The following is a 23,830-nucleotide window of genomic DNA, read 5'->3' on the forward strand; positions in this document are numbered from 1 at the left end:
CAGGTGCTCAACTTCAATAGGCACCAAAAAATATAAATTATAACCACAATGTGACACTTCTCTATGATGCTTAATTTCATGTGTCAACTTGACTGGGCAAATGGATGGCCAGATAGCTGGCAAAACATTTATGGGTGTGTCTGTGAGAGTGTTTCTGGAAAAGATTAGTACTTGAATTAAGGACTGAGTAAAGATCTGCCCTCACCAATGTGGGTAGGTGTCATCTAGTCTGTGAAGAGGGTATGATAGAACAAAAAGATGGAGGAAGAATAAGTTCATGCTCTCTTCTTCAGCAGGAATGTCTGTCTTTTCTCATCCTCAGACATCAGAGCTCCTGGGTCTCTAAGACTTTCAGACTTCAGGATTTACACCAGTCAGCCTTCCCCACATGCTAAACCTGTGGTTCTCGGGCCTTTGGGCTCTGACTGAATGACATCACCAGCTTTCCCTTGGGATGGATGACAGATGGTGGGACTTCTCAGCTTCCATCGCTGTGTGAGCCAATCCTATCAATTGTGCTTCAGTGAATACCCTAATATATTCACATGTAACAGAATACCTAAAATGGAAAATGTGGGAAAGGCTATGTGGAGGCATAAGAACTCTCATATGCTGCTGGTGGACAGAAGACTCAATACAACTACCTAGAATACCTGTTCTGCAATATCTATTTAAAATGAACAAAATACATATTGTACTGCTAGACAACTTCACTTTTAGGCATATTCCCAACAGAAGTTCAAATGTATGTTTACCTAAATACATGTACCAGAATGTTCACAGCAGCAATTTTAACAGCCTCAAACTGAACTACGTCAACAGTTGAAAGGACAAGTAAGGGGTCCATTTACACAACCGACACTCTACAGCTATATAGGTAGATCAACTACAACTACCCAGAACAACATGAATGGATCTCACAAACATAGTAAGAAGACAGACACAAAAGAATACACATGTGTTATTTCACTTATAAAAAGTATGAAAACATGGAGTATTCATTAATACACTTATTTATGTTATGAAGATCAAAAAGGAGTCAAGTACCGAGGAGAGGACAGAAGTCTTTGTCCTCAACATTCCACCTTCCCCAGTGGAAGGTTCTCATCTGGAGCACGACACCCATAACAAAAGTAAGACCGCTTTCAGATGAATGCTGATATGAAGCCTAGGATGACGAGGCACAAGGCGATGGAGATGTACTTGATGCTGCTCCAGTGGAGAGAAGGACATTGAACTGTCTCCACAAACACAGCCACAGCCATAGTCCTGTGAACCTGATTATCAAGAAAGAGGTTTTTCCTTAATTCCTCTTTTACATCTCCATCAGATCACAGAAAATATTTTGATTTAGCCTTTGATTATAAATGGTACCTTTTTAGATGTGAGGTGATGATAGAGGGAGTGGGTTGGTAAGAGGTGCATTAAATTAGTAGACTTGTTTAATGCAGTTTACACCAGGACATTTGCCAAAAACCGTTGTAAACATTTATTTTACACATAAGCCTTATGAGAAAAATTGCAGGTGGAAATGTCCACCTTCAATTTGTTTAAACTGCACAAACAGACCACATAAAGACTTAGATGACATGGAACTGAGGATACTGCTGCACTTAAGTACAATTTACAGTAAACACAATCTAACACATGTTTAATGATGTGTGTGAGAGCTAATCATACTGAATAATAAATGGCAAGTGGTACATGTGAGTAGTTAAATGAAGGTTGTTTCCAGTCATCCAAGTTCTAAAAATTGCTCTCTTTCTCTCAGTTAATTCCCCAGCCCACAACATTTCCCATTGAAGGATCTTTCTTTTCTGTCTTTTTCACCTACACCAGGAACTGGTGCAAAATGTTCTTAACAGATGATTATTAATTAGGAGAAATGTCAATATTGATAATACATCCTGAAGCTCTCTCTTCTCTTCTTGTGCCCCACTCATCCATTGCAGCTTATCTCCCTCTCTGGGGTCCTTCCCATGTCTCTTTTGTCTTCTCCACTTTCAGATTCCCTGGGCTACGTGTCCAATTACTTATCACTCACTGACCACAACACCCACCCTCCTCTACCCACCAGATAGAGCCCTGGGTTCAACAAGTCTGTACATGCACAGAGGCTCTGACTTTCAGCCTGGCCCACCCATCAGAATCACTTGGCCACTTTGGAAACACACCGATGGCCATACCCACTCATGAATTCTAACTCAGTTTGTCTGGGGTGGATCCTGGAAGCCATATTTTTCAAAGTGCAGCAGTTAATTTGAATGCAGCCAGGGCTGAGAACCACTGTCTAGGAGATGCCTGCATATTCACTAGATGCAAGAAAAAAAAAACATGAATGCAGCTGGATTATAGGAGAAAGAGCTATAAACGTGGACTCAGGACATGTTAGGCATAAAGAAGGAAGAGTATTGTGGGGAAGGAACCGGTTGAGCAGGACTACATGTTCCTGGCCAAAGCTTGGCCTCTAATGAGAAGCTGACAACTTCCAGATAACCTCTACTCAGTGTGAGCAGCTACTAAGACGTGAGCTTCTGGTGGTTCTATCCAGGGTACAAAAGCCTGGCTTTAGTCTGATGAAAAATGGATCTAATAAGACAGAGCACTAACTCTGGGCATGTGAAATGTTGGGGAGGTTAACCTAATTCCACCAGGGCAGGGGCTTCAGCACCCTCTTCTTACCCCTCTCACTCAGTTCCAGCTCCATCCTCCTGTCTGCTAAGCATGTTGTTTCTGCCTGGGACCACCACACATCCATTTTACTCTCTCTGGTAAGGATTCTACTTTCACCATAGAGTAACATTGGATAGGAGCATTTTAGTAGTTGTTATTTTTGTTGTTGTTATTATTAATTTAGCTTCTAACTCTTCACAGTGAAGAACACTTCCTCAAGAAAACTTCAAAAGCAAGCTTTATAATCACAAGAAGCTAAGTTTGAAGGGTAATTTGTCCATTGACTATTCATAGGAACTTGTGTAATTGATTCTCTGAGCTTCAAGTATTTTCAGTCCATAAAATGGAAATAATAGCGAGGTGCAGTAGCACTTACCTGTAATCTCAGTGGCTTGGAGGCTGAGACAGGAGGATCAACGCCAGCCTCAACAATGGTGAGGCACTAAGCAACTCAGACCCTATCTCTAAATAAAAATACAAAATAAGACTGGGGATGTGGCTTAGTGGTCAAATGTCCCTGACTTCACTCCCCAGTACTAACAAAAAAAGAAAAAAATATGGAAATAACACCTACCTCAAAAGGTAATGTGAAGATTAAATGGGACCATAAAAAATGTTCCTGAAAATTGAAAGGTGTATCATAAATATTAGCTTTCTCCCCCTCTGACCTATCTTCCAGACTTGGGCGGTCTAGTGTGTTAGCCACTAGCTGTGTGGTAGTTATTTAAACTGAGATTCATGGAAAGTATTTAAAATTAAAAATCCAGTTCCTTTCATCAGCCATATAGCAAGTGACTGCTTTCAATGCCTACTACATGCAACTAGTGCCTACTTCATTGAACAGCACATATAATAAAACATTTCCTTTGCTGCAGAAAGTTCCAGTGGTCAGTGCTATAGCTCTGATGAAGATGGGGAACATCTGGGGAACCTGCTGACTAGGCAGAATATCCCATGCTTCTTTACCCACATGCAGACCTACAGAAAAGGCTAAAAAAGAAGATGCTGAGGAATCTCAAAATAAGCCCAGCTTACTGAGCAATTTTGCTGAGACTCGAGAGGTTCTATCAGTTTTCAGCTCTGTGTAAGCAAATAAAGCCATCCAAGGTCATCAAGCAAAGACCTATTTTTCACAGATTTTATTTATTATTCACTCACAGCTTCTAAACATTGACTTGGTCAACTTCAAATTCATTTTCCCCAGCAATTGGACTGAGTTAAGCAACATGACTGGGCCATGAGGTGGGGAACGTTTTGAGAACATCTAACCCATCATCTCACACTTTGAAGTTGCCTTTTATCTTAATTGCTATGCCTAGGTCAGCTTGTAGACAATTGTCATCCAAGGCCTATAGTCTCCAGGTCACTAATTCAGGTCATGACTTGTGTAAGTAGGAAAAACAAGAATATGATGGGACACAGGGTGTGGTTGAGCAGTCTGTGTACTTTACAACTCTGTAAGACACTGCTTACAATGTTATCACCATAGATTTGTACATTTACACAGAAAATTTGCCAAAAACTGCAATAAATATCTTTTTTAAAAAAATTTTTTATTAGTTCTAATCAGTTATATATGACAGCAGAATGCTCTTCAATTCATTGTACACAAATGAAGCAGAATTTTTCATTTCTCTGGTTATGCATGAAGTAGAGTCACACTATTCCTGCAATCATATATGTACCTAGGATAATGATGTCCATCTCATTCCATCATCTTTTCTACACCCACACTCCTTCCCCCATCTCCTTTCCCCCATCCAAAGTTTCTCCACTCATCCAATACCCCTTCCCCATTACGGATTAGTATCCACTTTTCATAGAAAACATTCAGCCCCTGTTTGGGGATGGTGGTGGCTCATTCTGCTTAGCAGGATATTCTCCAACTCCATTCATTTACCTGCAAATGCCATGACTTTATTCTCTTTTAATGCTGAGTAATAGGCCATTGTGTATATGTACCACAGTTTCTTTACCCATTCATCTATTGAAGGGCATCTAGGTTGGCTCCACAGTTTAGCTATTGTGAATTGTGCTGCTATAAACATTCAAGTGGCTGTGTCCCTGTAGTATGCTGTTTTTAAGTCCTTTGGGTATAGACAGAGGAATGGGATAGCTGGGTCAAATGGTGGTTCCATGCAATAAATATCTTAAGGAAGAAGATTTTTTTTCTTTCTAACTCTCACAAAGGTACTTTATATGTTAGCTAGAAGAACTGTATCTGAATCTGTTTATTCTGAAGCCAGTGGGCAGAAAAGAGTCAAAGATGTTGAAATCCTTAGTCTAAGAAAATTCAGCATTGGGACCCAAGAATGTTCTGGATATCCATGGCAGTCTTTTTTTTTCCCCCAACATCTGCTGAGGAAATTCTGTCTCATGATTCAGCCTTGACCTCTGGATTTGGAGATATCCACCAGTTCTGAACAGGTTCCAATAACAACAGAGAGGTTCTCAAGCCTGACTCTCCACTCACCTGTGGAGTAGTCGAAACTACCTCATTCTGATCCCTACCTCAGACCAGTAAATACTGGGGCCCTAATGTGCAGCAAGGTAGAAACTGCTCCTCTACCACACAAAAAGAATGGAAAGAGGGGATGCTAAAGCCCTAAGCCTTCTGTTTATGGAAGTTGCCTTAGATGTATTTGTATTCCCATGGGTCTTTTCATCATTAGGACCAAAGATGAACTGAAACAGAAAGAAACTAAATAATAATAATAATAATAATAATAATATGATCTGGTATTATGATTGTATACTAGAGCTTCATCACATAATTTAGAAGTTTTAAATTATACTACAGAACCAATTTTTACCCCTCAAACATCAGATAGAGCTCTAATCTCTTGGGTATATAAAGAGCTGAAAAAGATAAGCACCAAAAAAACCAAATAATCCAATCAATAAATGGGCCAAGGACCTAACAGACACTTCTCAGAAGAGGATATACAATCAATCAATAAATACAATCAATCAAAAAATGCTCATCATCTCTAGCAATCAGAGAAATGCAAATTAAAACTACTCTAAGATATCATCTCACTCCAGTAAGAGTGGCAGCCATTATGAAGACAAACAACAACAAGTGCTGGCGAGGATGCAGGGGGAAAAGGTACACTCATACACTGCTGGTGGGACTGAAAATTGGTGCAGCCAATTTGGAAAGCAGTATGGAGATTCCTTGGAAAACTGGGAATGGAACCACCATTTGACCCAGCTATTCCTCTTCTCGGACTATACCCAAAGGACATAAAAACAGCATACTACAGGGACACAGCCACATCAATGTTTATGGCAGCACAATTCACAATAGCTAAACTATGGAGCCAACCTAGATGTCCTTCAGTGGATGAATGGATAAAAAAAAATGTGGCATTTATACACAATGGAATATTACTCTGCACTAAAAAGAATAAGATCATGGAATTTGCAGGGAAATGGATGGCATTAGAGAAGATTATGCTAAGTGAAGTTAGCCAGTCCCCCCAAAAATAAATGCCGAATGTCTTCTCTGATATAAGGGGGATGGTTCAAAATGGGGTTGGGAGGGAGAGAAAGGGAGGAAGATTACCTCTAGATAGGGAATAGGGGTGGGAGGGAAAGGGAAGGAGAAAGGGAATAGCATGGATGGTGAAAGGAGACCCTCATCATTATACAAAATATATGTATGAAGATGTGAATTTGTTGTCAACATACCTTATATACAATCTGATATATTGATAAATTGTGGTATAAAGGTGTATTAAGAATTGTAATGCAAAAATAAATGAATAAATGAATGAATGAATAATAAATTACACTACAAATGTAAAGAAATAAAATCAAACCTAATGATACACTCTCTGGAATGCTCAAATTGAGCTTTAATTGTGTTAGAAGAAGCAGGGGAGGCAATGAAGGAGAGGAAAAAGGGAAAGCAGTCCCAGTTAAAAATGAAAACCTGTCCTCAACTAAGTCCTGTGTGAAGCATGGCAGCTCAAAGCCCCCATCTCAGGAAGAACAGGGTTCACGAGATATGAAGCATAAGTGCTATGTCCACAACAGAATCTGAGATTACCTTCCAAGTGTCTTGTTTACTGAGAAGACCTCAAAATTGCCTGCTAAATAAACCTAGTATGACCTGCTCTTGCTTGCTTTAGATGAGCTCTGCTTAGTCATGTTACACAGTTCAAGAGTCATGGTTTATGCTCAGTTCACATTCAGGTTCAAGACAGCTGGTCCACTTGAAACCTCTCTGGAGTTAAATCTATCACTGATCCTTCTGTGCTATCTTAAACTTGGGTCAGTGTTTTGCTAACTTCTTTGCCAACCAAATTTAGTGATAAGTGTTCAGGATTCCCAGAATGGTAGCCAATCTAACTGGTTCTTAATAAAAAGAAGAGCTAGTCTCATAAATGTATGCTGTTTTTTCTAATGCCCTTCTAAAATCTAAAAATATACATCTTCTTTGAATACACATCTATGGCTATCTACTGAAGACATATGGTAAAAAAAAAAATTATGGAGAATAACATACATTCCCTCTCCCCCAGTTTTAGTCATCCATATCTCTGTGGCTTTCAAAGGTCAGTTCCACTCCTCATATCTTCCATTAACTTCCTCCAGCCCAGAGTAACCTCTTCCTACTCAGGATTTACATTGTCTGGCCCTCTCACTGCTTATTCATATATTCTGTTATGACACCTTTCATAGTCATCTAGCTCATCATATGGGAGTGTCTTTTTACCTGGTCATCTCTAAATGTGCCTATAATTCATAGTAGAGGAGCATATACTTCGCAGTATCACAGAATGCCAGATGAATTTGTTATGAAACCATCCAAATTCATGAAGCAGTTTTATATCATATCTATTCATGCTGTTAAGAGAGAACATAGTAAGATGTCAAGATATACTATAAGGTATTCTGGTTTTCCCACAGCAATAGGAACCCAAAAGCTTGAATCCCTGGATCCTTTAGTGTATCATGTGCCAGAAACATGGGGAGTCTCCAGTGCCCCCTAGTAGAGATGTGTCCCTCTAAAAATTTTCTTAAAGGGTGAGTAGGGAATGCTGCCAATTAAACTATGGTGTGTCAGTGGTTGTAAAACATATTCCAATTTCAAAGATGCTCAAATGTGAAAAAGGATGATATTTCCAATTAAAGACAATATATAATACAAGTTAGAAACCTTTATCAAAACATTAAAATATTGTCATAAATCATGAGAAATTTTCCTTGAAAGAGTGATATATCTATATACCTGCCTCTGTAACACTGAGTACTAGGCTATACCCATGATCAAGTTGGGTTCTGGAGGTAGCCTTTAATCTACTGAGTACCCATTTATATTCCTACAAGGTGAACCATCTAAAAAAAGCAAAAAAAAAAAAACTATGGTGTTATAGCTTTTCCTTTGAGAATGCAAAACAAGTTCTGAAATATCACAGTAATGTGTGCTTCATGTTTAAAACTTAATGAGGTTGCTAGATTGTTGTTCACCATTGACCTTTCTGCAGCATAGTTACAAGCTGATCCCCACTGACCCAGCCATCAGTGAGTCCACTTACTTATGATCACATTCTGCAAAGCTATTACAACTTCCTTTGCACTACTTTGTACAGAATTGATCACATCTTAAAGTCTGTTTAACTATGTACATTTTAGCAGACGTAGACAGTGTTTCATCTGTGCTGCTATGATCCCCTGGGCGCCTTGCACAACGACATACACATTTTGAATAATGATATTATTCAGGGAATTACAAAGAATAAATGGGTAAAGAACTAGTTGAAAGAAAAGCAGTATTATCACTTAGTTCTGGAGTTGGCTGTTACCCATGAATCAATGACATACAATACATGAGACTGTTACTTCATAGAATGTTAACCAGAATAAGGATGTTCTTAGGAGAAGGTCCATGAAGCCTGTCTTCTATTCACTGTGCCTGCCTGGCTATAAATTCAAAGCAATCCCCAATGTTCTTTTGAGCAACTGGTGCCAATATCAACAGCAAATTCAGTACATTCACTGTTTATCCTTCTCATCCCAAGATATTTCAATTTTCTTCAACTATGAAATAGAATCTAATACATATATTTAAATGTCTAGATGGGAACATTTGGGGGGATTGAACTCAGGGATACTCAACCACTGAGCCACATTCCCATCCTATTTTGTATTTTATTTAGAGACAGGGTCTCACTGAGTTGCTCAGCATCTCACTTTTTCTGAGGATGGCTTTGAACTTGTGATCCTCCTGCCACAGCCTCTTGAGCCTTTGGGATTACAGGTGTATACCACTGTGCCAGCTGTTTTTTTTTTAAACCCAGATGGAAGAATGGATTTTTTTTAACTCAGGATGTTCAATTCTGCAAGAATACCTTCATATAATTTATAGCATATTTAATCAGAACCCCAAAGAATGACAGCCATCCCTCTACCTATGTACACTGTCAATGCTGAGAAAGTTTAAGTTACTCTATAACTATTTCTACAGTAGAAATATATTAAACCATGAGCCCAGGTTCCTTCTAAATTTGGGTCAAAAAACAAATTAATTATGCCTTTATCACTGGAACTCTCTTCATCAAGACCCACACAGAGGACAGGGAGAAATAGCCCAGAAGCAGCAAAGATCCACACTACTGCTACAATTTCATTCTTTCTATCAATTCTGGGGTTGCTGTTGCATTCTCCCTTTCCTGCCCCACACTGAGTCATGGAGCCATTTGGGCTTCCTGTCTTGAGAATGCATAAGGTAAAAAAAATGACATCATTCAGGCCTGTACTGTCTCATGATGGAAAAGAGACCAGAATCTGCCAGTGTCATCAATTAAACAACAGGTATTGGATTCCTTCCTAGTCCTAGTGTCCCATTCCTGTGCCAGTATGCATGGTTTCTACCATTACAATTAGACCAAAAAATAAAATAAAATAATAGGAAAATAACAAGACAGAGAAAAATAACATGTAGGAAAACAACTGGTGATATCTATCTATCTATATATCTATCTATATACATATACACACACACACACACACACACACATATACATACACATACACACACACATACATATACATACCCACACACATACACACACATACATATACAAACACACACACATATACATATACATACACACACATATACATACATACACTGGTGATATATCATTCAGTATATCACCTATACTGGCTTTCAAAAATGAAACTACTACTATTTTTAGATTTGAATAATATTTTATGAAGCAAGCAAGAACAATCTTCATATGAACTGGTACTTGCTTAAGCATCAGGAAGATGTCACGTCTTACTCATGTTTGAATCCCCACTGTCTAATATGGTACTCAATACTTAATAGGTCTTCACAAATGCTTGCTAAGTAAGTGAATGAGTATCCTACCTGAAGATGGATGTCTCCTAAAACCCTCCTTAAAAACTTAACTACTTGCCACAGCCTCCACCCAAGGAAAAAGAGCAGTAAATTTCTGTGGTTTGAGTCACTTCACACTGCAACTCTGGCTACAGATAATTGGTCCAGGAACTCATGCTGAGGCAAGAGGATCATGTATTAGGAAGGCCAAACTGCTATGTAACATCTTGACTTAAGATGGATCAACAGGAGTTCCCCATCTTGGATAGTGGTCAGTCGACTCCTTTGAATGCTTTCTCTCAGGACACACAGGTACAAGAGTGGAGGGTCACAAGCCCTGCTATCAAATCAGGCAAGTTATGCATTTTTAGAAGACCTAAGCTCAGAGGGGCTGATTGACAGTCACAGACCTATAAGGAACCCTATCACTCCAGGAAGTTCTCCTTAACCATGTTCTGAGAAATAGAATTCTGAGAGACAAAAATGGATATTGCCTGATAATAATCTGGACACACTGCATGTCATGACCTTCTCAGTTAGTCACAATGCTCACATGCACATTCAAGGCTCTCAAAAATCTTGCTAAAAAAAAGTTTAGCCCTATTTAGCAGAAGATTCTGAAGTCTTTATTTAAAGCATAAAATAACCACAAATGTTACAGCACAGGGCTCTTGAGTTAAGAAATGAAGCCCTCAAGTGGCCTTGATGTGTCTCTTTGCTCACAACTCAAGGCTAAAGTACTGCCTTAATTATGGGCTTATAAATATTATCCCTAGGAAATGAGTCTTAAACTTGTGATAATGAAGCCACAGGATCAAAATTAGACCAGGCTCTTTTTTTATAAAGCAGTTACTCAAATTGTAACATGAGTCAAAACTTTGGGTTCAAAATTCTTAAGACTTTATGACTTCATTCAGGAATCCTAAAAACAACTATGGTCATCACCCATTAAAAATGCAACTTTCAGACTGTTCCATAGACAGGGATAAAAGTCCTTTGGACTGCTCTATTTTCATTAAAGTTCTGCCAGTAAATATGTAAACAATTTTGAAGCAGGCAAACACACATGCTGAGCATAATAAAATCCATCTTAATTGCTGCCCTACCAAGAAAAAGAACTCTGAGTAACTTGTCAAATAAATAAATGATCTATGCCTTCTCTTGTCAACTTTTCTTCTCTTCAGTAAGTTTAATAAATAAAATTGATGGCTCTGGGAATAGTTTTAGGTCAGCTGTTCCAATTGTAACATTCCTTCACTTAAATATCAGTTACCAGGGCATTCTAAACTTGGAAGAAAAAAGCTGTTTCCTGCATTTGTTTTGACACATATCATAAAGCAGCATTGATAAAGTTCAGTCCAACAGCCCTGGCTGGAGTTCTTCCTGATACCTATCTTCCTTTTACCCCTTAGTTTTCTTTACCTTCCTTCTTCCTCCTGCCAACCCCCATTCTGACCCAGAATATGACTCATCTGGTTCAGGATAGGAAAATGAACTCTTTTTGTTTCCTAATCATTCGGTGCTTGCCACATAAGCTACAAAAGAAATGCAACTTTTGGTCCATGTAAAATTCTAATGTGGAATAACTGAAAAGACTTGAACAAATATGCCTAATAGAAGAGAGAAAAGGTGACATGCACTCTAAAAGTTAATAGGAATGTAAAATTCAGTCTCCGTGTAGAGATTAAAAATTAGTATTCTAGTGGAGAATTCATAAAGATAGAAAGGCCTTCAATTCTCACCTGCTCCCAAAAGAAAATATTCCTGGTATCAGAAACTCTTCTTTTATTATAGGTCAATCAATGCCTACTTTTGTAGCTAACAGCATAGCTCGGGGCAAGAATTCAAACAAAATTTTGAATTTTGTTTGAGCAAAATTCAGAGAAAATTCCATGAAAATTTACATACATGGCCAGCTTCTTTTACCCTCAAGAGCTAAGTAGTCAATTTTTCTTGTGTACAGAAATAGATATTAAAAGTACACACAAGGATGGGATTAAATAAGAGAGGGATATGGCAAAGATAGATGTAAATTGCAATGCCCTACGAGCATCAGTGAGGAGAGAAAAATAAAAGCCACCAGGAGGGAAGAAAATTAGAAACCAAAGGACTTTTCATTCCTGCTCCTTGAGATTTGCTTTAATCTTTAGATTAAGCCCTTTATTGTTTCTGTTTGTATTTTGTTTCTGAAATGAGTGATAATATAAAATCTCCTTATAATAATGTCACCAAGATATACAGAGAGAGAGAGAGAGAGAGAGAGAGAGAGAGAGAGAGAGAGAAGCACCAGGAAGCCCTGTGTTCTGGAAAGGTGATGAAAGTAGGTCAACATATGGACATTTCCGTAAAGCAACTGGAAGATCATGATTATCTGTACATGCTGTTCTCGGAGTTTGTCTATCACCCTAAATAAATTCAGCAATAAATCCTTATATTAACATCCAAATAAGGATTGGAAATCATGTTTTAAAAAGACTGAGAGTTGCAGCAATGTTTTACTTTGATCAGATCCTACCCCACCCCACTCCACCCCATTCCCAAGGAATGAATACCTAAAACTTGCCAGAAAGAGCATGAATTTCTCTCCTCTCTCAGGTGCATGGTCCTAAGTCTCTCCTACAAAATTCTGGGAACAGACAAAAGGGACTTTGGTAAAGCATATGCCAAGATAGATGAAATTGTGTGACATTCCTTTGAAATAAAATATGCTATGTCATACATCTTGATTTTAGATTTCAGATGCTCAAATTATTACATTTCAAATAGTTTCAATAGAGGCAAAGGCAACTTTTTCCATTAAATAATTCTTAATCTCTAAAGGAATTATTCATTTTTCTTCTATGTTTTTTGTTCAAAGAATTGAATAACAATAAAAGAAATACCAATAACAATATTTAGTGCTTATGTTATCAGTACTATGCCATATGTTTATATGAATTCTTTTATAAACTCCACAATCAACTATCCCTCTCCTAGGCCTATACCTAAAGGACTTAGAAACAGCATACTACAGGGACACAGCCACATCAATGTTGATAGCAGCTCAATTCACAATAGTAAACTGTGGAACCAACCTAGATGCCCTTCAGTAGATGAATGGATAAAAAAAAATGTGGCATATATACACAATGGAATATTACTCAGCAATAAATGGGAATAAAATCATAGCATTTGCAGGAAATGGAAGGAGTTAGAGAAAATAATGCTAAGTGAAGTTAGCCAATTCCCCCCAAAACCAAATGCCAAATGTTTTCTCTGATATAAGGAGGCTGATTCATAGTCGGGTAGGGAGGGGGAGCATGGAAGGAATAGACGAACTCTAGAAAGGGCAGAGGGGCTGGAGGGGAAATGAGGGGGGCATAGGGTTAGAAATGATGGTGGAATGTGATGGACATTATTATCCAAAGTACATGTATGAAGACATGAATTGGTGTGAATATACTTTGTATACAAACAGAGATATGCAAAAATCTACTCTATATGTGTAATAAGAATTGGAATGCATTCCACTGTCATATATAAATAAAAATAATAATTAAGAAAAAAGAACCAGGAACTATTTTATAAATAAGAAAAATAAGTCTCAGAGATTAACTATTTTCCCAAAGTCACACAGCCAGTAGGAAGCCAAATCAGGATACAAAGTCTGTTTTATTTGACCCCATTGTGCACACACTTTATTACAGGAGGATTTGACAAATGTTTGTCATAACACTTTCCCATAAAAGAAGAGCGCAGGCATTCTAATTATGAATGTATAAATGTAGAGGCTAATATACAGAAGCAGAGCTCTCTCTCTCTGCTTCCTGGTTTCAAGTCCTGAGCAGCTATCCTCTACCACACCCCTCCATGATGTTCTGCCTCACTTCAGTCTCAGAGCAATGAAGTCAGCCATCTATGGACTGAGCCCTCTGAAACCATGAGCCCCCAAATAAACCTTTCCTCCTCTAATTGTTCTTGTCAAGTCTTTTGATCATAGCAATGAAAAAAAAGCCAACTAAAACAAGAAACAAGTGTGAATCATTTCCTGACCAAATCTATATTTCTGTGTTAGCCCTGGATAGATTAAACTCTCTTTTAATAGGCTATGCAAAGAAAGATAACAACCACATAAAATCTACTTTAGGATCAGAACTCAAAAGTTGTGTGGAAAAAAAAAGATTTAGAAGAAGGAGGAGGAGGAGAAGGAGGAGGAGGAGGAGGAGGAGGAGGAGAAATGTCTCTATTTTTGGTTATTTTAAAAATGAATTACAGTAGATGGGGTAGAGAGAGAAGATATGAGGGAAGGGGAGGGGGGATAGTAGGGGATAGGAAAGGTAGCAGAATACAACAGTTACTAATAGGGCATTGTGTAAAATTGTGGATGTGTAACCGACGTGATTCTACAATCTGCATTTGGGGTAAAATTGGGAGTTCATAACCCACTTCAATCTAATGTATGAAATATGATATGTCAAGAGCTTTGTAATGTTATGAACAACCAATAAAAAAATAAAAAATTAAAATTAAAATTAAAAAAAAAGAAAAAGAAAAAAATGTTATGTTATTTCTTTGGAACCTGGGAGACAAAATTTCATTTTCTCAAGTAATCATTTAAATATGAATGGATGTTTCTCAATATACACTTCCTAATAGCCCTTATGTCTTTATTAAGTCTTTAACAGTTGGCAAATGATAGAAACCAATCCTTAAGTGTCAGACTCTTGACATTCTTTAGCATTAGAGGAATTCAACAAGTAACAATTTCAATTACCAATTTTTTCTATCTCATTTTATCAATAGTTCAGATCTACAATGTATGAATCAACCTGGATGAACTACCTGTATTTCAGGAATCTAGGTCAGAACATTATTATCATGAAAGATGTCAAAATACAGACATCAAACTTTACCTAATGTTCTTATAATAAAATTTCATATATAAATAACTCATCACATCTCTCTAAGATGTGAACTTACAAAGAATTGACATCTAACTCTGTTATTACTTTTTGTGCATTCTAGCTAGTTGCTTAACTGCTGTGAGCCTCATGTCTTCACTTTTAAAATGGAACACTCAATGCATACTTTGACTCCTTTGAGATTTTGTTATTCATAGTTGGTGCGCTTGAAGAATTCTAAAATTTGATGTTAACATAAGTTGTTTGTAGTCACTTAAACATAAGCTTTATGAGAGCAGGAACAGTTTCTCATAGAACCATGAGTCTTTAGAACTTAGCATAATGTGAAGCATATGGTACAGTACTATGTGAATGAATGGTGGCAATTGGAACTCATAGAAAACATGGCTTTATGATTATAATGCAAAAGCAAAATACATTCTTATATATTTTTTTCCTCCTCCCATTACCAAAGTTACCATACCTTTAGGAAATCAGTAACCATATTTTGTGCCATATTTTTGCTTCTTCTTCTTTGGGCTGATGGAAAACTGTCCAAGAGAAACCTTTAGTGACTGTTGGATAAAATTTTATCAGAGTCAATAAGAGTAAGATACAACCTGTGTGCACCCCCAGTTCCTGGATTATGATCTCAAATTCCATCCTATTCTATATCAGAAACGTAGGCATTTGGGAAACTAGGTAGTTAAGAGTTTATAGGGTTTCAACTTTAGCATGAACATGAAAATGGAGAAATAACAGCAGGAAGGATATTTGTCAAATTTGTTAAGCTGCCCTTAGAAGTGATGTTAATAATTACTACCTTTTCCCCCAGTACTTGGGATTCAATCCAGAAGCACTTTACCACCAAGCCACATCCCCAACCCCCCTTTTATTTTTAATTTTTTAAATGTTGAGACAATAAGTTGCTTAAGGTCTTGCTAAGATGCTGACATTGGACTTGGACTTGCAATCATCTTGCCTCAGCCTCCTGCATTGCTGGGATTATAGGCAGGCACCACTGCACTCAGTCATAATTGTCAGCAGTAAGTGCTGAGACAATTCCTTTTCTAAAGAGCCCAGGGAAACAATCCCCTGAGTCTCTTCTCTAGGTTTTTTTTTTTTGGGGGGGGGGTAGGGATAAAGACAGTTAATCACATTTCTGTATTCATGAGACTTAGGCAAGAAGAAGGCCCTGATTTGTTCCTTTCACTGATATCTGGCTATCAGTTACACTACAGCTAGCTAGGTCCAGGCTTCACTGTGGCCAGATGTTTGGACTGGTTGATATCTGTTAGGTACCAATTGCTCTTCTTATCTCACCTCCTTTCCTTTTCAGAGACCAGGCACAAATTGCCAGAACTCTTTGTAGAGTAAGCATGCATTTTCTTTGGTTTTTATTAATAGTTATTCCTAAAGGGTACTACTATGCTATTTTTGTGGGGTAAAAGGTAGGGAGGTGGGGAGCCTTATCCTTCCAGTGAAATCTGGGATTCTTTGCGAAAAAAAAAAGAGAAAGAGAAGTTAATAGCAAAGTGGTTATGTGAAGTTACTAGGCATCATCCATCCCAGCAAGACTCTGCACTCTTGAATAATTTCTTGAAATATAAATGGCACTAACACATATAACATAGACCCTCATTCACTGACTTATATCTTCACAAAATTTACAACTATGCCACTTATTCTTACGCATTTTACTAAGTCTCGTCCTTATGAAGAAATCCGCTTAACTGGAGACTGGCTTATGGGTTTACTACGTTAATATCTAAGTAACAACACAGAATAAAAAAACAATCCTGGCAAAAGCAGGCTTTCAACTTTCAACAGGTGGGAAGCCTTGATAAGCATTAAGATTATTGACTCTTAGATAAAATGAGTTGGTTAAGTAAAGCTTTGCCCAAGAAATGACAGCTTTGTACTTTTGCCTGTGATATTTTAATTAGTTGGTAACATTTTCTAGAAGTTGAGTTTTTGGAGACAGATGTATTCCTACTTTACTCTTCAGGGATATCCCAAATTTAGACTGTCAGTAAAGTAGGGAGACCCCATTTTAAAAGGGGGTAGCTTAAGAGGACAGTCTAATGCAGACTATCTCTGTCCACCTTATATCTATCATACTGCTTGTTGTTGTTGTTGTTGCTTTTACCAAAAGAACATCATTTTTATTCAGAGAAGAAATAACACCTTGCTTAAAAATCTTCCATTATGGTTGAGCAGGTAATTTGATTATGGCCAATGGTAAGGAAGAGTTTCTGCTAAGGTGTCCAGAAGAGCTCCTTGGAGGAGGAGGGAAACCCCAGAGGTTGTCCCTGTTGCTTTCTGCCCACACCATCTTTTTCCTGCCTGGAACAGGAATACATGGCTATAATGGTCACCTGTATCACATGAGGATAAGAATCACACCTTCAGGATGGCTGAGAAGACTTCAAAAATCCTGGGTCCCTGATAAATTTACTGAGTTATCACATTGTCTCTGGCCTGCCACAGCAATATGAAATATTTCTTTTTATTAAGAGAGAAAAATAAACCTCTGTCTTTTTAGGCCACTAGTTTGTTGGTTCCTGTTGCAGCTAAATGCAATTTCTAACTGAAATATGCTCAGTTCCAAAGTTCATGGGTTGCAACATAAGAGGACTTGAAATACTGTTGTTTGAGAAAGTTTGAAAGAATTGAGGTTTTGTGTTTGGAAAGGGAAGAGAATGAAAATACTCAAAAGTAGCTATATTCAAATATGTAAGCCACTAACATACAGAGAAGCCACAAAAGAGAGGGAAAGAAGGGTGAGAGAAAGAGAAGCAGATTTCAGCCCAGCCTGAGACATCTTTCTGTTCATCAGAATTGACTCTTCTTGCATCACTGGAAAGGTTCAAGTATAGTATAATTGTTATTCATGGAAACATGGTAGAAGAGATTAAAACACTGAGTGGGACAGTTAGAGAAGGTGACATTTGCTTAAATTTCCACACTCAATTCAGAAAGCTTTTGAGTCTATGAGTTCCTAATGCCTAAAATCCAATTCTCATTAATAAAGCAAATATTTATCATGTACCTACGAAGTGAAATTTATTGCTTTGCTTTGTTTATTGTGTTTAATCTAGCTAATTTTGATATCACACGTAGGCCTCTTTCAAAGACAATGGACTTCTCTGTTTTGGAAGTGTCTTCAGTTTGTCAGAATTTGTGCAGAAATTATGGCCTTTTTTGCAGTTGGAACACCCTAACCAGTCATTATAGACATGTGTTACACCTTAACCATTCACCAGGCACTGAACTCTGGGTTTTAATTGATTGTGTATAGTTTTTCAACAATTCTATGAGGAAAGCCCCATTATATCCTCTTTGTAAAAGAAGAAAATAAGGCACAGAGAATTTGAATAATTTTTCAAGTTCATAGAACTAAAGGTGATGTCAAAATCAGAACACATTATTCAGACTCCTGACCTCCTTATTGAGCAAACTATATTCTCCATGCCTGGTCTGTATCAGACTTCATAACACCACATTCACCTAATAATCATAAGAAAATTGCAAATGAGTTTAAGGTACTGTATTAGTCATTTTTTGCCACTGTGACCAAAATACCTGACAAGAGCAGCTTAGAGGAGGAAAAGTTTATTTGGACATCATGGTTTCAGAGTCCTCAGTCCATAGATGGCTGACTCTGTTGCTGTGGGCCCAAGGTGAGGCAGCACAGCATGGCTAAGAGCAGAGGAAAACTGCTCATTTCATGGAATTCAGGAAGCAAAGAGAGGAGAAGACAAGAAAAGGGTTCAGGGAAGATGCACCCTTCCAGGGTATACCCCCAAGGACTCATCTCCTCCAGCTATGCCTATAGTGACCACCCAGTCAGTCCATTCAAACTAGGATGGACTGATTAGGTTACAGCTTTCATAATCTAATCATTTCACCTCTGACTATCTCTGCAGTTCTTCTGAGGAATACTTCATATCCACATCATAAGAGGTGCTATACAATCAATCTATGAATGATGAAAACAGATGTCTTATGTATTTTGAACGGTTCTTCAGTGTTTTCTTCTTTTATGTTCCATATAACTTTTTATCATCTGTAAATACTACTCCATGAAAAACAAATCTGGAATAATACAAGTTAAAATGGTATATGGCAGCTATGTGACAAAGATCAATATTTAATCCCTAGATAAATTGGTGATAGATTATCAAAACAATTTCTCTCCATAAAGAGCTATAATTACTTTTATTAAAGAAGGGAAGCTCCAAGAGAAGTTCAAGTCTTCTCCCACCAATAAATGCATTGAATCATGCCCACAGATGAGAAAATCTTAACAGTACTAACAGGTAATAATTTTTCCTAGTAAACCTGACATCAAAATTAAAAAGCCATAGGGGTCAGGGTTGTAAATCAGTGGTAGAGCACTTATCTAGCACATGTGAAGCACTGGGTTCAATTCCCAGAATCACAGGAAAATAAATAAAGGTATTTGCAACTAAAAAAAAATTAAAAGCCATAGATTGACTCATTATAGGAAAAACAAAACGAATCTTTTGCAAATACTCCAAACTTTTTTCTCTTAGAACATTGCTAATACAACAATTCAAATATGTAAGAGTTGGCACATTATAATTCTTTCATTGTGAATCATTATCTAAGGTCTTAGTAGGATATAAAACTTGTCCCTTAAAAGCTGAAATAACTGCTTATTTTTTAAAGTCACTGACATTAAATTAAATATGAATTATTAAGCATCTTTTTATTCTAACCCATTTCTATCTGGCTTTAATTTTAAGTCTTTTGGAGCTTCATCCCACTTTGCCATTTGCTTTTGTATGTTCTTATTCTGTCTTGCAAGCTGATTAGTAATAATAAACTCAGGATCAGAACTTTGAAATCACTGCCTTTAAACACGTCCAGATATACAGCACGTGTTTCATCTCCCTTTGGCACAAAGGCCTGGTGCGTTCCGCCTCTCTCACCATGGATACCATGCTATTTAACTCAGCCTGAACTGTGCTGACTACAGACACAGAAAGCCTGATGGTCATTAAAACAGTTTTCCCTCTCTTTACACCCAGCCAATGTGCATCAAGTGTTCTAACTAAAATACACGTTCAGAAAGGGCCCCAAATTGACAAGGAGCAAAGGAGAAAAAAAAAAAAAACAGAATTGGAAGAGGATGGTGGAGAGAATAGGCAAATTTGAAGAAATAAATAAAGGGGAGGCCAAGAATACTTGGTGACAGTTCGTTATCATCTTTGGCAGGTGTATTTATATGTTGTTCACTACAAAAAGCAGACATCCAAGATGAAGTCCTTCTCACAGACTGCAAAGGTGTACAGATTTATAACATGTTTGGTTGAATATGTCCCCCATAAGTACTAGTACTGCCTGAACCCCCAAGCGGCTACTATAGACAGCAGGTATAACAGGAATGCATTTCCTTTTGAACCCAAGCATTCAGTCTCTGTGTACAGCTGCTCTGTGGCACCTAATGCCTTGCCTTCCCTGGGACAGCAGCCAGCGGGGTGGCGGCTTTCTTTGGAGATTAGGCATTAATTAGTTCTACTTTGCTTCCTTAAGATAACCCTGCAGATGCTTTTCTTTGCTCTGATTATCGCACATAGAAAAGGGTTGCATTTTTCTAAGCTACTAAGCAGCCAAGGGTTTGTGTGACTATGACAGCTGCTAAGTGATTTTCTGGTGGAGAAATAAAATGACAGGAAGGAAAAGTCAAGTCCTTCCCGCTGCAACCCAAGACCCAGCATTGCTGATATCCTGAGAGGAAAATAAAATCAATGTTCTGACTTGTATTTGCTCCCTCTTCCAGCTGGGCACTGCCTTTTTTTTTTTTTTCATTAGCTTGAACATGATCTACAGGAATATGCTGACACACATGGACCCATGCTCACTCCAAATTTTGTGCTAAAGACAAAAACTCCTCAGATATTCTAAACTAACCACTTTACTAACTCGGAGTCCTCAGTAACAAACCATGCGCTGGTAAACACAATAAAAACACGTAAACAAAACCTTCCAAGCAGGCAGAATACACATCAGGGCATTCAGATCCCAAAGCTGGAACAGTTACTCCCAGGAGGGTTTGCCAGACCTCTGCCCAGAATCCAGTTCATTCTAATTAAGACCTTGTTCTGAGCAGCTTGGCTCTATGGTACTGCAGTCCACAAAGATTAGAAACGAAATGAAGGGATGTGCATCCTCAGGCGACACATTGACAGGAGCAAGAAGACAGCTGGCCTTCAAAGAGGAGACAGCACTGACGGCCAACCAAAGCCATAACCCAACACAAAATCAAAATCACAGAAAAAAATGATCTGCCTGCACAATAACTTTCTTAATATATTGTAGATCATGCAAAATAAACCACATTTATAATGAGAATTCTGAATCATTAATAAAAATACAAATATTTTAAAAGGTTTTGAGACTTCAGCAGGTAGATTTCCATTTCTCTGAAACCTCCAATGAGTGAAATTATTATCCTTCAATATTTATCTCTAAGATCACTTATCTAGCTGCCTAATATTTTTCCAGGACAAAATCAAACCAGAAATGGGAAAGCAAATGAAATATGTCAATTTCAGGTTCCTGGGAAGTGAAGGTAGCAATCTTGGGGGGGGGGGGAAGGTTCTCTTTATTAAGGTGAATGTACTGAGAAACTTGCCCCAAACTTCTTACCTTTCAAGATCACAGTGGTGCTAGTTCACATGCCTGACAAGCTAGCAATTGTGTCAATGGAGTCAGAAGCTATTCTTCACAAAAGACTTAGAATGGGGGTTGGGGTTGGGGTTCAGCAGTAGAGCACTTGTCCAGCACATGTGAGGCCCTGGGTTCGATCCTCAGAACCACATAAAAATAAAGATATTGTGTCCATCTGCAACTATAAAAATACATAGAATGGTAGCTCAGAATTCTACCTGATCTCAGAATTGCATGTTAAGAAAGGTTTCCAGGATCCTCTCGTGGATATGAGAGTTTGGAATGTTTGTTTGGGACCCTTGAGTCTGTATTTGATAAGCTCTGCCCTGTTTAGAACCACTAACCTGGAATGCTATAGTTTGGGAATGTTCCCTGAGTGTCTGTCTGGACTTCTCAGCCGCCCCTACCTTGGAGGATCTACAGTCTCCTGTTCCCCAATCCAAAGGGCAGCTGGTGCTGCTTGTGGGATCTCTTCTGGTTCAGCCTGGTTCTCCCTAGGGACACACAGAGCTCACACTCTTCCATATAACTCCATTCTTCTCATAGTTATCACCCAAGGAGTGCAAAAAGGTTAAAACAGAATGAGAAAGGATAAAATTAGACATACATTGTTTCTCTATAAGGGAACTGATCTTTACCTGCTAACAACAACAAAGATGCTTGAAAAGAAATAAAAAGGAGGCAGGATATTTTAGTATGTCCAAACCAGTTATGAAAAAAAGAGTTTGGGGCGGGGTTGTTTGCTTGTTTGTTGTTTGTATTTTAAGCTTCTTTAGGAGACTGATGCTGGAGGTCAGAATGTTCCAGCTCTAACCACTTTCTACTCATTTGCCACTCTGCTTAGTAATAACAAAAGCTCACACTCGTGTGCTGCCTACACTATTTTGTCCTGAATTGTTTATTCTGGCATTTATACTTTCTATCTCATTTTGTTCTTTTCTTCAGTTTAATTTTCCACAGAAATCTTATGTTCCCTTTCACCACTGAATAGATTTTACAATCTCCCATAGACCAAGTCTTGAAAAATAAAATGAATTAATAATAATGAATCTGAATATGCAGAACCTTTCTGCCCACGGACAACCAAAGCTGAGTTGTGCTTCTTTGGTAGCTGCTAGAGTGTCTACTCATTACCTTTATGGTTTTTTTTTTTCCATTACATGGAAAGCAAACATTGGTATCTTTGAGCACACAGAAAATTTCTTCTGCACAAAGTAAACTCTGCTGTCAACAGGGCAACTTGTTTAATCTCTTTCCTTCTATTGCTAAACTGGGATAATATATCACATGAAATCAAGGGAGGGAAAAGGTTAAAACGTAATTTTCTGTATGTTCTTGCAAGATCCCTTTATTAGTGCTAAAAAAAGGTGAGGGTAAGTGGTTGTCAGCTTAGACTGTAGATATTGTAAAAGTTTCTGCATAATCATTGCATTCTAGCTCCCTGGGGTTGTGGCTACTCACCTCTAGTCCTATGCAGGTGTGTCTAAAACCTTAATAGCAGTACTGGCATACTTAGGACTCTAGCCACTTTCTCTTTAGCAAATGATACCCTTCACATTCTTGCTGCATAGCAAGATCCTAAAATAAGTGAACTAAAATTTTCTAGAATTTAGAAAGTTTCCTAAACATACCACAGTATGAATGTATGTTAGAATAATAGAATTGATTGAAGATAGGGGCACAAGGAAGAAATAAGTTGATTTTTGTCATCTATTGAAATAAATTGCAAGTGGATTACCTGGGATAAAATAAGGAGTAGTTATTGTTATTGTCTTTGAGACATATTTTAGATTTAATTTAACCTTCTGCATGCACTTTTCCATTGCTACTTCTTAAGACATATCCCTCAAGGCTAGAAAAGACTACAAGACTACACAGACTCATGGACACCTTAATTACCCATACAGTCATTCAATAAATACTTAATGAAAAAATGAATAAATACCAATAAATATTAAAATATAATAAATAAATACCAATAAACATTAATAAATAAATATTGTTTTCAACTTAATATTCCATGCAAGCATAAAAACAATTTTTAAAAATTTCACAATTTAAAAAAATTCAGGCAAGTCATTTTAGAGAGTACAGGTTCTGTAGTGAGAAGACTTGTGCTAGATATCCAGTTAGCTTCTAACTGCTAAGCAAGCCTCTAACATTCAGCTCTTCCATCTCTAAAATGAGTTTAATATTATGTAAAAACCTAATATAATAGTTGGAA

At 37.7% G+C, this 23,830-nt stretch overlaps 1 protein-coding gene across 9 annotated transcripts in view; it reads right to left on the minus strand.

The window, feature by feature from the left end:
* Positions 1–23,830, minus strand: part of LOC308648339 (uncharacterized protein) — a 568,826-nt gene that overhangs the window by 273,448 nt on the left and 271,548 nt on the right. The window contains exon 6 of one of the 9 annotated variants that reach the window (XM_081292964.1): positions 22,014–22,142. The exons of the other annotated variants lie outside the window; for them this stretch is intronic. The gene's annotated coding sequence lies outside the window, so the exon portion shown is untranslated. The remainder of the gene's footprint in view (positions 1–22,013; positions 22,143–23,830) is intronic. 9 annotated transcript variants of the gene reach the window in all.

Source organism: Spermophilus citellus (assembly GCF_964194105.1).
Source record: "Spermophilus citellus genome assembly, chromosome: 1".
Classification (NCBI taxonomy): domain Eukaryota; kingdom Metazoa; phylum Chordata; class Mammalia; order Rodentia; family Sciuridae; genus Spermophilus; species Spermophilus citellus.